An 18,240-nucleotide genomic window follows, 5' to 3' on the forward strand; every position below is an offset into this window, starting at 1 on the left:
TTCATGCTTCCTCTCCATGGTGACAGAGGGATATCCTTGAGCCTTAAACACAAAGGATTCTTCATTCACTTGAATGATCAAGTCTCCTCTGTCCACATCAATCACAGCCCTTGCTGCGGCTAGGAAGGGTCTGCCAAGGATGATGGATTCATCCATGCACTTCCCAGTCTCTAGGACTATGAAATCAGCAGGGATGTAATGGTCTTCAATCTTTACCAGAACATCCTCTACAAGTCCATAAGCTTGTTTTCTTGAATTGTCTGCCATCTCTAGTGAGATTCTTGCAGCTTGCACCTCAAAGATCCCTAGCTTCTCCATTACAGAGAGAGGCATGAGGTTTACACTTGACCCTAGGTCACACAGAGCCTTCTTAAAGGTCATGGTGCCTATGGTACAAGGTATTGAAAACTTCCCAGGATCTTGTCTCTTTTGAGGTAATTTCTGCTTAGTCAAGTCATCCAGTTCTTTGGTGAGCAAAAGGGGTTCATCCTCCCAAGTCTCATTACCAAATAACTTGTCATTTAGCTTCATGATTGCTCCAAGGTATTTAGCAACCTGCTCTTCAGTGATATACTCATCTTCGTCAGAGGAAGAATACTCATCAGAGCTCATGAATGGTAGAAGTAAATCTAATGGAATCTCTATGGTCTCAGTGTGAGCCTCAGATTCCCATGGTTCCTCATTAGGGAACTCATTGGAGGCCAGTGGACGTCCATTGAGGTCTTCCTCAGTGGCGTTCACTGCCTCTTCATCCTCTCCAAGTTCGGCCATGTTGATGGCCTTGCATTCTCCTTTTGGATTCTCTTCTGTATTTCTTGGAAGAGTACTAGGAGGGAGTTCAGTAATTTTCTTGCTCAGCTGTCCCACTTGTGCCTCCAAGTTTCTAATGGAGGATCTTGTTTCAGTCATGAAACTTTGAGTGGTTTTGGTTAGAGCAGAGACCATGGTTGCTAAGTCAGAGTGGTTCTACTTAGAATTCTCTGTCTGCTGCTGAGAAGATGATGGAAAAGGCTTGCCATTGCTAAACCTGTTTCTTCCACCATTATTGTTGTTGAAACCTTGTTGAGGTCTCTGTTGATCCTTCCATGAGAGATTTGGATGATTTCTCCATGAAGAATTATAGGTGTTTCCATAGGGTTCTCCCAGGTAATTCACCTCTTCTATTGAAGGGTTCTCAGGATCATAAGCTTCTTTTTCAGATGAAGCATCCTTAGTACTGCTTGGTGCATTTTGCATTCCAGACAGACTTTGAGAAATCAAATTGACTTGCTGAGTCAATATCTTGTTCTGAGCCAATATGGCATTCAGAGTATCAATCTCAAGAACTCTTTTCTTCTTATTTGTCCCATTGTTCACAGGATTCCTTTCAGAAGTGTACATGAATTGGTTATTTGCAACCATTTCAATTAGTTCTTGAGCTTCTGCAGGCGTCTTCTTCAGATGAAGAGATCCTCCAGCAGAGCTATCCAAAGACATCTTGGACAGTTCAGACAGACCATCATAGAAAATACCTATGATGCTCCATTCAGAAAGCATATCAGAGGGACACTTTCTGATCAATTGTTTGTATCTTTCCCAAGCTTCATAGAGGGATTCACCTTCCTTCTGTCTGAAGGTTTGGACTTCCACTCTAAGCTTACTCAATTTTTGAGGTGGAAAGAACTTTGCCAAGAAGGCATTGACTAGCTTTTCTTAAGAGTTCAGGCTTTCTTTAGGTTGTAAGTCCAACCATATCCTAGCTCTGTCTCTTACAGTAAAAGGGAATAGCATAAGTCTGTAGACCTCAGGGTCAACCCCATTAGTCTTGACAGTGTCACAGATTTGCAAGAACTCAGCTAAAAACTAATGAGGATCTTCCAATGGAAGTCCATGGAACTTGCAATTCTGTTGCATTAGAGAAACTAATTGAGGCTTAAGCTCAAAGTTGTTTGCTCCAATGGCAGGGATAGAGATGCTTCTCCCATAGAAGTCGGGAGTAGGTGCAGTAAAGTCACCCAGCACCTTCCTTGCACTGTTGGCATTGTTGTTGTTTTCGCCTGCCATGTCTTCTTCTTTGAAGATTTCTGTTAGATCCTCTATAGATAGTTGTGCCTTAGCTTCTCTTAGCTTTCGCTTCAAGGTCCTTTCAGGTTCAGGGTCAGCCTCAACAAGAATGCTTTTGTCTTTGCTCCTGCTCATATGAAAGAGAAGAAAACAAGAAAATATGGAATCCTCTACGTCACAGTATAGAGATTCCTTGAGGTGTCAGAGGAAAAGAAAAATAGAAGGAAGAAGTAGAAGAATTCGAACTTATCAAGAGAGATGGAGTTCGAATTGTTCATTGAGGAATAGTGTTAGTCCATAAATAGAAGGATGTGAGAAGAGGGGAAGTAATTTTTGAAAATTAAGTAAAAGATTTTAAAAAACACTTTGAAAAATACTAATTGATTTTCGAAAACTAAGAGTGGAAAAGAAATCAAGTGATTTTTGAAAAAGATTTTGAAATTAGAAATAAAAAAGATATGATTGAAAACTATTTTGAAAAAGATATGATTAAGAAGATATGATTGAAAAGTTATGGTTTTAAAAAGATGTGATTGAGAAGATATGATTTGAAAAACAATTAAAAAAAGGATTTGATTTTAAAAATTAATGACTTGGCTAACAAGAAAAGATATGATTCAAACATTAAATCTTTCTCAATAGAAAAGGCAACATACTTGAAATGTTGAATCAAATCATTAATTGATAGCAAGTATTTTTGAAAAAGGAAAGAAATTGATTTTGAAAACATATGATTGAAAAGATATGATTTGAAAAAGATTTGATTTTGAAAAATTTTGAAAACTTGAAAAAAAATTTGAATTGAAAACAGAATCTTCCCTCTTGTGCCATCCTGGCGTTAAACGCCTAGAATGGTGCACATTCTGGCGTTTAACGCCCAAAGCACTACCCTTTTGGGCGTTAAACGCCCAGCCAGGCACCCTGGCTGGCGTTTAAACGCCATTTTTCCTTCTTCACTTGGCGTTTTGAACGCCCAGCTTTTTCTGTGTAATTCCTCTGCTGTATGTTCTGAATCTTCAATTCTCTGTATTATTGACTTGAAAAGACATAAAAAAAATTTTTTGGATTTTTAGTAATCAAAATGCAACTAAAATCAAATAACAATGCATGCAAGACACTAAACTTAGAAGTTTGTATACTACTGACACTAACAAAATGAGAATGCATATGAGAAACAACAAAACACTCAAGTCAAGAGAATTCAAAGATCAGAGCAATGAAATTATCAAGAACATATTAAAGATCACTTAAGACATATGAATGAATGCAAGAAGAACAGAAACATGCAATTGACACCAAACTTAACATGAGACACTAGACTCAACAAGAAACATACAATATTTTTTTAGGTTTTTATAATTTTGTAATTTTTTTTTGGATTTTTCGAAAATTAAGTGGAAATGAAAATAAAGATATCAAAATTCTTAATGAGAATTCCAGGAATCATGCAATGTTAGTCTAAAGCTTTAGTCTAAAGAAATTAGACATGGTTAGCAAAGCTTCAGCAGGACATTACATTCAAGATCTAAATTGATGAGAATCAATCAGCTTTGGTGATGATAAGAACATCACCTTGAAACACTAGAATTCATTCTTAAGAACTCTGAAGAAAAATACCTAATCTAAGCAACAAGATGAACCGTCAGTTGTCCAAACTCAACAATCCCCGGCAACGGCGCTAAAAACTTGGTGCACGAAATTGTGATCATCAATGGCGCCATCAACATGGTACGCTCAATTGAAATCTCAACTCTTTATCACAACTTCGCACAACTAACCAGCAAGTGCACTGGGTCATCCAAGTAATAAACCTTATGCGAGTAAGGGTCGATCCCACGGAGATTGTTGGTATGAAGCAAGCTATGGTCACCTTGTAAATCTTAGTCAGGCAGATTCAAATGGGTATGGGTGATATATGAATAAAACATAAAGTAAAGATAGAGATACTTATGTAATTCATTGGTGAGAATTTCAGATAAGCGAATGGAGATGCTTTGTCCCTTCCGTCTCTCTACTTTCCTACTGTCTTCATCCAATCCTTCTTACTCCTTTCCATGGCAAGCTGTATGTTGGGCATCACCGTTGTCAGTGGCTGCAATCCCGTCCTCTCAGTGAAAATGTTCAACGCACCCTGTCACGGCACGGCTAATCATCTGTCGGTTCTCAATCAAGTTGGAATAGAATCCATTGATTCTTTTGCGTCTGTCACTAACGCCCAGCCTTCAGGAGTTTGAAGCTCGTCACAGTCATTCAATCATTGAATCCTACTCAGAATACCACAGACAAGGTTTAGACCTTCCGGATTCTCTTGAATGCCGCCATCAATTCTAGCTTATACCACGAAGATTCCGGTTAAAGAATCCAAGAGATAAACATTCAAGCCTTGTTTGCTTGTAGAACGGGAGTGGTTGTCAGGCACGCGTTCATAAGTGAGAATGATGATGAGCGTCACATAATCATCACATTCATCAAGTTCTTGAGTGCGAATGAATATCTTGGAATAAGAACAAGCTGAATTGAATAGAAGAACAATAGTAATTGCATTAATACTCGAGGTACAGCAGAGCTCCACACCTTAATCTATGGTGTGTAGAAACTCCACCGTTGAAAATACATAAGAACAAGGTCTAGGCATGGCCGAATGGCCAGCCTCCCAATACATGATCAAAAGACTCAAAATGATCAAGGATCCAAAGATTCAAAGATCTAAAGATGATCAAAGGTCCAAGGATGAAAAATACAATAGCAAAAGGTCTTATTTATAAAGAACTAGTAGCCTAAGGTTTGCAGAAATGAGTAAATGACAGAAAAATCCACTTCCGGGCCCACTTGGTGTGTGCTTGGGCTGAACATTGAAGCATTTTCGTGTAGAGACTCTTCTTGGAGTTAAACACCAGTTTTTGTGCCAGTTCCGGCGTTTAACGCCGGGCAATTTTGAGCTGATTTAGAACGCCGGTTTGGGCCATCAAATCTCGGGCAAAGTATGGACTATTATACATTGTTGGAAAGCCCAGGATGTCTACTTTCCAACGCCGTTGAGAGCGCGACAATTGGGATTTTGTAGCTCCAGAAAATCCACTTCGAGTGCAGAGAGGTTAGAATCCAACAGCATCTGCAGTCCTTTTCAGTCTCTGAATCAGATTTTTGCTCAGGTCCCTCAATTTCAGCCAGAAAATACCTGAAATCACAGAAAAACACACAAACTCATAGTAAAGTCCAGAAAAGTGAATTTTAACTAAAAACTAATAAAAATATACTAAAAACTAAATAAATCCTACTAGAAACATACTAAAAACAATGCCAAAAAGCGTACAAATTATCCGCTCATCAGAAAGCTAACTTCTAGAGCTTTCCAACGATATATAATAGTCTACACTTCTCTCCCACCAATTTGGCCATGGCTGAAGGAGATAGACAGCGAGAATCGATGCGTACACGTGACATGCGCCACGTGCAGAAAGTGCAAAAAGCGTTGGGGGCGATTTCTGGGCTGTTTTTGACCCAGTTTTTGACCCAGAAAATACAGATTAGAGACTGCAGAGTGGAGGAATCAGGGGAACACTTGTCATTATTTCCCAAGTTAGGCATGGATCTTACGAAACAAGTGGTCCCCATCCATCAATTGAAGACTTGCTGATTGCTATAATTAATTCTGATTTGAATTTAAATTTTTATTTTAAAAATAGGAAAAGATATTATTTAGTTTTAAAAATTATAATTTAAATTAATTAGGATTAGATATAAAAGAGAAAAGAAACTTCTCTTCTTGAGGATTATCCCATTCCATTTTGATAATGTAAATTATAATTTACTTGAATCCTAGTTTTTCTCTCTGAACCATGAGCAACTAAACTTTCACTGTTAAGGTTAGGAGCTCTGTCTATTTGTATGGATTGTTCTATTTTAATTCATATACTGATTTATAATTTAAGAATTATTTTCGTTCTTTATCTTATGAATTTAGGTGGAACGGAAGTATGATCCTCTTTCTAATTGAGTTCTTGTATAACTTGGAAAAGCTCTTTACTTTAACAACAGCTTGAAAACAATTTCTCATAAATTCTAATTATCTGGATTTAACGGGATACGTGACATATAATCCTCTTATATTGGATAATTAAGATTTTTGTGGCATAATAACTAGAATTAAACTTCACCCCCTAATTGGAATCAATTGACCAAGGAATTGGCGGTTGATGAGAGTTAGAGGAGACTAGAAAGGTCTAAGGAATTAGGGTCTAGTCACATATAGTTTGCCATGAATTAAATCTTGCATGATTAAAATAGTTAGCAAGAAAAGTTAATCCGAAAAATAGATAAATCTAAAGCCTTAACTGCTTTCTCTATATTTTATTCCCAACTTATTTATTTGCCTTTCTTCTGATATTCTGAAGTTCCTGTTTAATGCTTTTGGAACTCTCAAATACCGTTTTCTACTTGTCTAACTAAGTAAATTAATCAACCATTGTTGTTTACTCCATCAATCCTCGTGGGATCGACCCTCACTCACCTGAGATATTACTTGGTATGACCCGGTGCACTTGCCGGTTAGTTTGTGGGTTATGAATTCTGCACCAGTGCGATCATTTACAATTTTCTATTATGAGTTACATTTAGTGTGATTCATGTCATAAGTTTGGATTTAGAATCTCTATATAGTTGTATTGTTTCTTATGTGATTTAAGCCATATTGATGAGTTTTCTAGTGTGATCTTTTGCAATTTTGGGTTTTATTAGGAGTTAGATTCAGTGTGATTCATCTTTTTTATTCCTTACAGGTAAAATGACAAAGTAAAAAGTTACTGAGAAGAACATTATACCTGAAAAGGCATCAAAATATTATGTAAGCATATTTTAAAGAAAACAACTTTGTTTTTGTTGCATAAATAAATTTTATAACAATTTTCAATTACTTTGCAGAAAACTCATGATTTGCAATGCTCTACAAGAACTATAGCTGATGTTTTTAGAAAAAAAGAGTAAAGAGAAAAAAGTTATTATGGATGAAATGGGATTTGGTGCTCTGAGCCATATCCTATTCTTAAATGTGACACACAAGCTTATGAAGAAACTGGCTAATTCCTTCGATTTGTATGAAAACACACTCATCACACGATATGAGAAAATCACCATAACCCCTGTAAAGATAAAGGATGCCTTGAATTTGAATGCAACAGCTAAAATTTGCTTTTATAATCTATTCTCATGATTAACTTTCGGTGTTTTTATTCTTTGATAACGTTGTTTTTGTTTACCCATTTCAGTGTTGTTATAGGGGATTTTTTTTAGAAAAGATTATAAATAAAGACATCATTGAGGAGCAAAAGAAAGTTATTGAAAGTATCAAAGGCTCTTCATTGTCTTCTTTGACAAAACCTTTGTTGGAAATGTGCGTGGATGGAGAGGAAAATAAGTTGAAATTCAAGAGGACGTTTATTCTCTTCACCTAAAAATGCTTATTATCAATGTTGTCCGAACTGGACCGGACCGGCCGGTCGGTGAACCGGTAGTCTGAACGGTTCGGTTAGACGTCTAGACCGTATACGTAATTAACCCGTTAAGAACTGGCCAGTTCGTCACAAACCGGCCAAAACCGGCCGGTTCAATGCAAATCGGTGAACCGGCCGGGTCCTACAGTGCTCCCACCCTTCCGCAGGTCCTTAGTGCTCCAGCGCCTCTTGTGTCGTAGAGATCCTCGTCCTCGGTGCTCCAACGTTGATTGAATATTAGATAATATGAAAAAATGCATGGAAGGTGGCTCGAACTCATGCCATCCAGCAAGAGAAGAGCATTATATGCCTTAGTTATTATTCTAATTATTATATATATTATACATATGTACACAATTATATTATTTTATATTTATATTTATATAATTTAACTTTAGTTTTATAATTTTTTTAATTTACAATTTTTTCAAAATTTATACAATTATTAAAATAAATATAAAATATTTTAAATATTTACATAAAATTTTATTTTAATGTATTGACAGTGTAAAATATTTTGAACTCACTTATTTTTTCTTTTCATAATTATATAATATCTATTAATATTATTTTTTAATAAATATTTGTAGTACATAATAGTATAATAAATATAAATTAATTAATGAATTATTAAAATTTGAAAATAATAGTTATTTTAATATAAAAATAAAATAAAATATTTATGATAGAGTAAAATTAACAAAATACTTATCGTTTCTGTTTCATATTATTTTAAAATAGCTAGATATTCTTCAAATATTAGTGAAAAAAATATATTTTAAATTTTTTACTATTTTTTATTTTTTATTTACATAGGACCGGGTTAATCGGTTCAACCAGTGACCTACCGGTTGAACCAATGATTCAGTAACCCAGTGACCTGACCGGTTTGATCACCAGTTCGGTTCTGATAACTATGCTTCTTATTGCCAACAACCATAAGCAAAGTCTCCCTAGTTCACATGCCAGCAATCCTTGATACTGAAAACATACGAGGATAGAATTGGGCTACTCATGTGCTGAACTTATTAATTAAAGGAATAAAGAGTCACAAAAATTAAAAGAAATACTCAATCGATGGGTGTATTTTTGCACTCATGATTATATACTTTTATAAGTCTAAATTTGGTGATTCCATAGCCAATACGACACCCGGACTACTGTATGTTTCCCACTGGACAAAGGAGATGTTTGTTAAGAGGATTAAATGTGAGGGAAAGGAAGAAATGGTAAAATAAAAGAACTCATTTCTTTCAAATTTTAGTATCATTATTTCTTTACAAAATAACACCAGATGTCATTCAAATTAATATCCAAAGTCATGTCTTATAGAACTAAATATGCTAATTAATTAAATTTCTATTTTAGGGGATTATAGAAAGAGCAGAGCTCAAGCAAGAAAAATAGGATAAAAAGAAGAAGAGTGAAAAGTGTAACACCCTACTACACAAAGTTTTATGCTTAAGCCGTAGAACAGAAGTAGTGTGGTGTTACGGACCTCTAATCAATAACATAGGTACATTTAATAGTGAAAAGAGATAATATACGAGGAGTCTTGAAAAACGGGTAAACAAAAATCGCAAAATGAAAAGTGCAACGCTCGAGGAATATTATTACTTGCGTGCTAAGAAACCTAGTGGATAAGGATAAGAATAAGCGAAAGAGTAAAGAAAGCCAAAAATAAATCATAACAAGCTCCTTACTCAGCCCGCGAAGCCAAGGCTGGCCGAAAAATATATATATACATAGGCAGGTATCCCAAAATACTCAAAATACAAAAATAAGCCCCTAACTCTCCTGTAGCCTCTAAGAGGAACAAAATAAACAAGTTTATTGGAGAGCAAACTAAATACATATATACATATATACAAGCAGAGACCCAAAATACACCTAGGAATTACTTCGCTTCAAAGATCCAGACGCCTAGCGAGGAGCCTCTCGATCTGCATCTGAAAAATAACAACACATTATGGAATGAGAACCGGAGGTTCTCAGCATGGTAAAGGTGCCACGCGTATAATAAATAAGGTCTTGGAAATGTCAGAGGCAATCCTAGAACTCCGTCATACAATTGTAAAACTTAATCTCTAAGTAAAAGCCATAAATAGGGGTAGGTAATCTAAGTATACTATACTCACTTGCCTTGAACCTAACACCTAACACTTAACCAATTCACCATTCCTCCGTCCCTCTGTCATCCATAATTCAACAAAGACAAACAACCAAACAGATTCACACACAAGTAAGAAATAGATAGCGCAAGTGACAAGTATACAAGTAGCAGGATACAAATATTCAGTTAGGCAATCCCAGGTAGTGCACAACAACCAAAACAAACAAATGCACATGATGCATGCCTGTCCTATGGCTGATGAGACTCATCCGTCCGTTATCCAGCCAACCCAACAAGTCCGAAAACCTTAGACTGTCCCCCCTCGCGCATCCCCATGAGTCTATGCATAGTTTCACATTCATTTATCATTCAAATTACTCACTAGGGGCTATCCATACCCGGGAATTTATACATGTCTGGTCACTTTTACGACGTAGGATCAACAGAGTATCGAGATTCGACTTGGAAGACGTGGTGGCAAGCTGCGGTTCTTACCCAGGGAAACTCGTATCTCAGATATCATCATTCATAAGCCATTTCATAGTTATAATCATTATTTAATCATTCATCAAAGCCATGACATATTAACTTCATTCATTAACCACTTTCCTTTCACATTTCTCACCATATTTACCTCTTTCTTCATTAAGTTACCTTAAATTCTTAACTTCTGTTATTTACTAAAATTACTAGTGGAATCTAAGATTAACAGGGCAAAAATAGAGGGTTTAGGGTTCAAAATCCTGTTTAAAACAGAAAAATAAAGGTGTTGGAAAATAGGGTGTGTGCGTGCGCACAACTCAACAAGAAAGCAGTACGTGTGCGTGCGCACGAGTGCGTGCGTGCGCACACATCACTTGGTGTGCAAGTGCCTCACCTGTGCTAGCGCCACCAACAGAAGGCCCATCCTGGCATGTGCGTGCGCACAAGGGCATCCGTACGCACACTTTCATGAAAAATACCAGGTGTGCATGCACACAAAGGCGTGCATACGCACAGGTAGATTTTTGCTTCTATTGGGTGCATGCGCACGGCTTTGTGCGTGGGCACACATCAAAAAACCTAGTTCTGCTGTAACATACAAAAATTCAGTTTTTCGCACCAAATTTCTGGCATCCATAACTTCCACTACAAAATTCGGTTTTTCGTAAACTTTTTATCGATATCAAGCTTGTTAAACCCTCTTTAATTTAAAACAAACCTCATCTTTATTCAAAATTTGCAGAGCAAGATATGGACTACCAAAGTTCATCAAAATTCACATTTTACCAAAATACCCCAAACCCCATTTTTCACCAATTTCTCATTCTCTACCCACAAAACCTGCATATTTACAACACAACAAGCCTTATTCCATCATCACCAACCACTAGCACATCAATGTCCATACCATTCCACAAAATCAACATGTATCACATATATCAATTCTTCAACACATATAATCCTTAAACACATATATCAATCCTTCATTAATAATTACAAGAAAAAAACACTTATTCAACACCAACAACTCATACTCATAATTTCCAATACAAGTTCAACCATAAGTTTATTCAACATCTTCACTAAACAAATTATTTAATGCATTTAGCCACTTCAACTTAACATATGGTTCTCTGGCCTAAGTTATCACAACACCTTAAATGTTAAACGCGCGAAACCTAAATCATACCTTGGCCGATCCCTCTATTCAATCCAAGGCAGCCTCACAAGCTAGAACACAGCCCCCCAAGCTCAAAGAAACCAGCCATAAATTAAGCTTCAATCACCAATAAGCCTCCAAATACTCACTTTTTTAATTCCAATGCATATATATGAACTCAATTCACACCTAATTCACAAATATACTCCAAATTCAGCTTCTTCATAATAAAATCAAAATTGATTAGGGTTTAGGTTACTCTTACCGTACCCACACGCATACTGACTCAAGCCCAATATGCTCCGGAAGCTAAATCGAACCTAAAACACCAAATTGGGTAAGATTTCATCACAAGGGTTCAATTTCACCATGAAAAAGGGGTAGAGATTCTGAAACAAAAATGGAGCTTACCGGTGAAATTGATTCAACATAAATGTAGAGCTCAACAAGCCAGATGCGTGGCCGCGAATGGTGCGACGATCGAAGCTCGGACGGAAAAGTTATGGTGGATCAAATATTGATGAGGGTTTGGGAGTTCTTCTTCCTTCCCAGCCCCGGTTCAACCGATTCGGCCCTTCCAGTCCAATGTTGGGCCAAATTTTTTGAAATTGGTATCAAAATTCTCGTTTTGAGGAGCTCTATCTTATTTTGATATTAGTTTCGCATTTTTTATTTTCCTAATTAAAGTTTGATTTATTGACTAATTATTTACCGATTTTAGCGGGATTTACAAAAAGATTCAAAAACAAGGGCTGATTCTGACTATGAATAAGATATAGAAGCTATATATTTATTTAAAAATATATTCTATTTATTGATCCAAATTTTTTCTATTTTAGAAGAGAAGAAAGGAATGAGAAAATTAAAAAAATGAAAATAACCAGAAAGAAGAACAAAGAAGAATGACAAACCTGTAGAAGTAAAGGAAAAAAAGGATGTTCTACAGAAAAAAATAAAAAAGAGAAAGATTGTTCAACCTAAACAACAAAAAAGTGAAGAAGACTCAACAGACGCTTAGCGTGCTTCTTCAGAATAGTAAATCAAGATCTTATATTGTTTTCTTTTTGTTTCTTTATATAATTTCTTAAAAGCTTTTCTTTTTTCTTAGAAGACTGACTATCATTTTGTCGAGTGCGAATGATTTTGTGTTTCAAACACAGTCAAGCATTCAGGGGTCTTTAAATGCACTAAGTGACCCATGTAATTTTTCTTACTATTTTTTTATTTCTTAAATATAAATTTACTATGTTAGCATTGTGTAGTTTATGTGCTTTTAAAATGAATAGCTTGGTTCATAACTATAATTTCATGTCTTTTTTTAGAAAAAAAATACAAGAATCCCCTATAAGATTTTTTTCAAGAAAAAAAGGCATGAAAAAAAGAGTTTACTACTTGCAACCTTGTAAGTTCTCCTATATAACATAATTTTTTTATTCCTATTCAATTATTTCTATGTTATCTTGATATAATTTTGGTGCTATTCAGTTTGGAAGTGCCGAAGGAGAAAATGAAGGAAGATGTCCAAGTTGAAATAGCACCAATGGAGGAAGAAAATGCTCCTCTTGCTGAAAAAGAAATCTAGGGAAAACCAAAACTGGAAGATGCACCAAAGTCGGACAAGTAATGTATCTTATCTTTGAGTTGATACTGCACAATTTCTATTTTATTAAGACCATATTCATATGTGTCACAAAATAAATTCTTGTGCTTTAAATCAGTAACCCAACTGTTGATCTTGGGAGTGAGACTGGTGTTTAACAACAAATGCATATGGATACATAGTTATCAAACTCGGACGGGTCGGTTCGACTGAAAAACCAGTGAATCGAATCATATACCGGTCTGGGTTAACATTCTAACCGGACAAGCAAACGAACCGGTCAAACTCAAAAAATTCGGTCAAATCTGGCCTAAATTGAGAATTGAACCAGACTGGTTGGCTCGCAGACGTCAGCATGCGCATCACACAAATTTCAAAAATTTGGATGAAATGCTGGCTGCTAAGTTCAAACATGGCACCTTCAAAACGTAAAGGAGCCTTCAACCACTAGACCAAGTTTAGTCTTTGTATTATATTGTGCCTTTTCATAAATATATTACAAACTATTAGACATATTTTAATTAATAACTTTATGTATTAACTCTTTTAGTCATGTTAATTGAAGATATCTTTTATTCTTTTGTCTTGTTATTCTAATGAGTAGTGTTCATATTAATTTAATTTTTTATTTTATATTTACTCTTTCTTAAATTAATTATTTTTTAATTATATATAATTATTAAATAAACATTAAACTTTGTTAAATATCTATAACTTAAAAAAGATAAGCAAAAAAATTTTCTTAATCATAACATTTTTTGTTATTGATAATTATATAACATCCATTAATATTAATATTTTTCAACATATATTTGAACAATGTAATATATACTATTTAATTAATGAATTAGAAAATAAGATAATTTAATATATTATTATAGAAAAATTAATTTTTATATAATTATTTAGTTATGACCGGGTTTATCGATTCAACCTGTGACCCACCGGTTAAACTAGTGACCCAGTAATCTGACCGGGTTTATTGTTGGTTCGATTCTAATAACTATGTATGGATATGTGAGTTTCCTATTTTAATGAATTTGATATTTTTCACTTAGTTAAATATAATTTTTTTAATAACATGCAGTTTTTGTTTGCCTTCATTAGAGTGCCAATTCATCCAACACCACCTCAACAACAAGCACACACATCCACCTCTAATCCTCCACAACCTGAACAATAAGCCCAAAAATCTCTTTATGCGTAAGTTCTAGTTAAATATATTTTTTTATAATTTCTGTGTTATTCCATTAATTATTCTGTATTGAATTATTCTAAACAATTTTCTATGTCATCTTGCAGCTCTCATGATCGTGACATCTATGGACCGTCATTTGACATTGGTATAACTTCTGCAAGCACTGAAGCTACTATTATGGAATCCATTCCATCACTAACTCAACTTCTGAATATGGGAGTTTCCTATTTTTAATGAATCTAATATTTTTTATTTAGTTAAGTATAATTTTTTAAAATTTCGGTGATATTCCATCGATTATTCTGTGCTGAGTTTGGTATTATTCAGCACTATTTTAATAATATGAACCTTTTGTTTGCCTTCATTAGAGTGCCAATTCAAGCCATTCATCCTACATCATCTCAACAACAAGCAGACACACCCACCTCCAATCCTCCACCGCCTGAACAAGTAGCCCAAGAACAAAAAGCACACACATCCACCTCTAATGCTCCACAATATGAACAACAAGCCCAAGAATCTCTTTATGTGTAAGTTCTAGTTAAATATATATATTTTTTATAGTTTATATGCTATTTCATTAGTTATTATGTATTGTATTTCTTCAAAGTATTGAGTTATTTTAAATAATTTTCTGTGTCATCCTGTAGTTCTCAAGATAGTGACATGTATGGATCATCATTTGACCTTGTTATGAGTCCTTCAAGCAATGAAGCTACCAGGGACGGATTTACTCAGCACCTAGTGAGGGCAGTTGCCCCCAGTGAATTTGAAAAAATTAATTAGTAGTTCTCAGTGAATTGTCTAATTTTTCCCCACCATCTAATTCATTTTGACCCCACTCCCCACCCTCCAAATCCCTAACTAGCTAACCCTTCTCCTTCTCCCCTTTTTCAATTTTGTTCTTCTGCTCCAGCCTCTAACCTCCACTTTCCTCAGTTACTGTCATCTGCCGCCACTCGCCCACTCCGTCAGTTTCTCTGTCGCTGTACCATTCAGCCTTTCTCCCGCGTCGGCTTCGTCGGTTTCTCGTTGCATCACCGCGTGCCCGCGTCTGGTTCTGTTGCTGCGTTCCTTCAGCAGTTCAGCGTCTGGTGTCTGGTGAGGTCATTTATTTAGTTTACTTAGTTTTTTCATTCAGTTTTTATTCTCATTTGCTGCATTGTTATTAATTTGATATAGTTCATTAATTCATTCAATTTGATATAGTTCATTAATTTGTTCTGATGTGATTGAATTTATTCTAATATAATTGTGTTCTGAATTTCTGATAGAGTTCTAATGTAATTGTTGGTTACTTTGTTAATTAACAATTGTGTTCAGTTCTGATGAAATTTAATGGGGTTCTAATGTAATTGTGTATGTGTGTTCTGATGGAGTTCTAATATAGCCTTTTATGATCTTCCTTCCTTGACAAGCTACTATATAGAACCCAATCCATCACTAAATGAAAAGATGGAAAATTTGCTTAAAGTAATGGATGTTGGGGTTGAAGTATCATTGGACTATGCTAAAAAGAATGATCCAAAATAAAATTTGGAGAATATGCAGTCAACTCTGAGCTTTCTTGACAAATTTAAGACTCCAGTGAAAGAGACAAAATAACAGAGGAGCTCAAGGAGAAATGCTATCATTGGGCAAAAAATACAAAAATAACAAAAGTAGAGAGAGCAACAAGTACGAAATCATATATATGCTGAATCACGAATATCTTTACGAGGAATATAGAATGCACTTTATGTCTCTAAAACCAAGAGGACATGTATAAAAAGTGGTACGTTCTTGTGCTATAACATTAATTGTTTCTCTTATGAGTTATTGTGCCATGCATTTAAAAAATTTGTGTCATTTATTTTCATAGGTAGTCTCTGTAATATGTCACATTCTAAACAGAGAGAAATCTAAAAGATTTTAGGAGCTCATATACTGCCTCCACTAGATATGGTGGCAAGGTTTACTACCATTTCATAGGTGCTTTTTGGATATTATTTTTCTGTTATTTGGTACTGATTTTGGTGCTATTCACATTTTTTAGAATAGAATGTTGATTAATCATAATTGTCAATACATTGATAAAAAAAGCCAAAAAGGCCTTTAGCATCAATCAATTTTTAGAGTCATAGCTTTTCTGGACAAAAAAAAGATAGCATCCCAACCATTTGTAAGTTTTCTTTTCTAAAACTTCTAAAAGAATTTTGATGTCATGTTGAATAAAATATTATTTTATGTGCCCCATCTGCAACTATTTGTCACAGTTTGTTACAGAGGCCACTGGTAGCTGTGGATTGCTGATGTTCAAAAAAAAATATTTCATGTCCTTGACCTAATTCATAAATCATGTCCCGCTAAAGATAGATTAAACCTTAATAAATTTGTTGTAAGTTTTTTACTTTATCAATTCTCTATAGTCAAGCCTTTAGTCTTAGACTTTCTTATATTTTGCTTTCTGTGCTTTTCAGAGCTTGATCATAACACAAATAAGGGTGTTTGTTAGAGCATCACCTTTGGTAGATAATGAAGAAGGCATTGAAGCACCATACATCTCAATCGCTAGCCAGCAAACAGACTATGCATGTTTAATCTCTAAATCGTGTTGTTTAATATATTTCACTACTTTTATCTCTTATGGTGCTATTCAACATATTTTACTAAGTTATTTAATCTTTTCTTATTAGCTACGAATGCGGATTATATGTCATAAAATGGCTGGAGGTCATTGATCCTGCAAAAATAAAAAAAGGGAAATACACATGAAAAAATTGGGAAAAAAGTATATATATTTAAACATAGTTGATTTTCTAATTCTAAGTTGGAAAATTTGGATTAATAAGTTTCTTTCAATTGTAGGATGAAGTTGATAATTTCAGATAGGAATATGCTTTGCGGGTTCTCTTTGATGAAACAAATAAATTGAAGCATAAAACCATTGAAGAATATGAAGTTGTAAGACTCTCGAAGCCATCTGCTGCAATTACAAGCCCTTTTTGTAAATTTTCATCAGGGAATATAGAAAGTAAATAGGATGAATATTATACTTCTCATTTTGAATTTTATCAATACTGTTTCTTTGTAAATATGTTGAAAAATAGCAGGTCCATGGATATTAGAAAATTCTGCACTTCTTGGATGTATTTTGATGAAAAATGATAGATAGTTTTGTTTAATATTGTGTAACACCAAAATTAGTTAATATTAACACATAAAACTCTTTACCTCAACACCATTGCAGAAAGTATTTACCAAAAATTGCTGATATTAAAACCCAAAATTATTTAACCACAAAACAATTGTAGAAAACTAAAATTTAGTATTTCAATATTCATTAACACAACACAACTCAGAAAGCAAACATCAATTTTATTATATTAAACAAAAAACACTGAATTTCATTCAAATTAAAACCTAAAATTCTATCTTATTGCATTGAATCTCTGAATTGATAATTCATAATTTGTTCGTGATAAAGGCTTCAATTTGGCTGCGTTAATAATCCACCATCTAAAATGTTCAACTGCAAAAGTTAAAGCATATAGTAGCACAAGTATTTACATGCAAAACCTCAATTTTATCTAATAAAAGCACATCAATTTACCTCATTAACGGCTTTCTTTTTCTTTTTCTTTGATGCATTTGCAATTTGTTTTTCAGTATTTGGTCCTAATCTATTTTTGGGATGTCCTCTAGTTCTCACACGTGACGGGCTTTGAACATCGTTAATCTGATCCAAGGAAACATCTTCATGTGATGAAAAAAGCATTTTCCTTTACTTTTTGGATGCATGTTCTTGCATCTTAATCATTACATTATCATAAGCACACTACAAAATTGCAGTCAACTCCACTGATTCTAATGCAAATTCACATATATTGTGTGACCAAAACACCAAATCATCAAATCTCCTACTTCTTGGCTCCAATAAAGGCTCATCATGATTGCTCTTGATATGTGTGTGCCTCCTCTCTATATTCTTATTCCAACGTTCCAATATGTATCTTGGTGTCACTTTATCTACGTGTTTAAAACTTAATGCACTCAAACAATGACAGCACAAAATGCCTATTGACTCGAATAATAAGCATTGGCATTTTACTTCCCATGATATTGCGTCGTATGTAACCACAAACTTGTTGAATTTGAAGTTTGAAACATGTTCTA

The 18,240-nt window shown here is 34.7% G+C and overlaps 1 non-coding gene across 1 annotated transcript; it reads left to right on the plus strand.

Annotated features, from left to right (window-relative positions):
* The first annotated feature begins 1,530 nt into the window (after window positions 1–1,530).
* Window positions 1,531–1,638, plus strand: LOC130952249 (small nucleolar RNA R71). Its single transcript, XR_009074429.1, has one exon. It is a non-coding gene; the product is annotated as a small nucleolar RNA R71 (small nucleolar RNA).
* The last annotated feature ends 16,602 nt before the right edge of the window (window positions 1,639–18,240 follow it).

The sequence above is a fragment of the Arachis stenosperma genome, chromosome 9 (assembly GCF_014773155.1).
Source record: "Arachis stenosperma cultivar V10309 chromosome 9, arast.V10309.gnm1.PFL2, whole genome shotgun sequence".
NCBI lineage: Eukaryota > Viridiplantae > Streptophyta > Magnoliopsida > Fabales > Fabaceae > Arachis > Arachis stenosperma.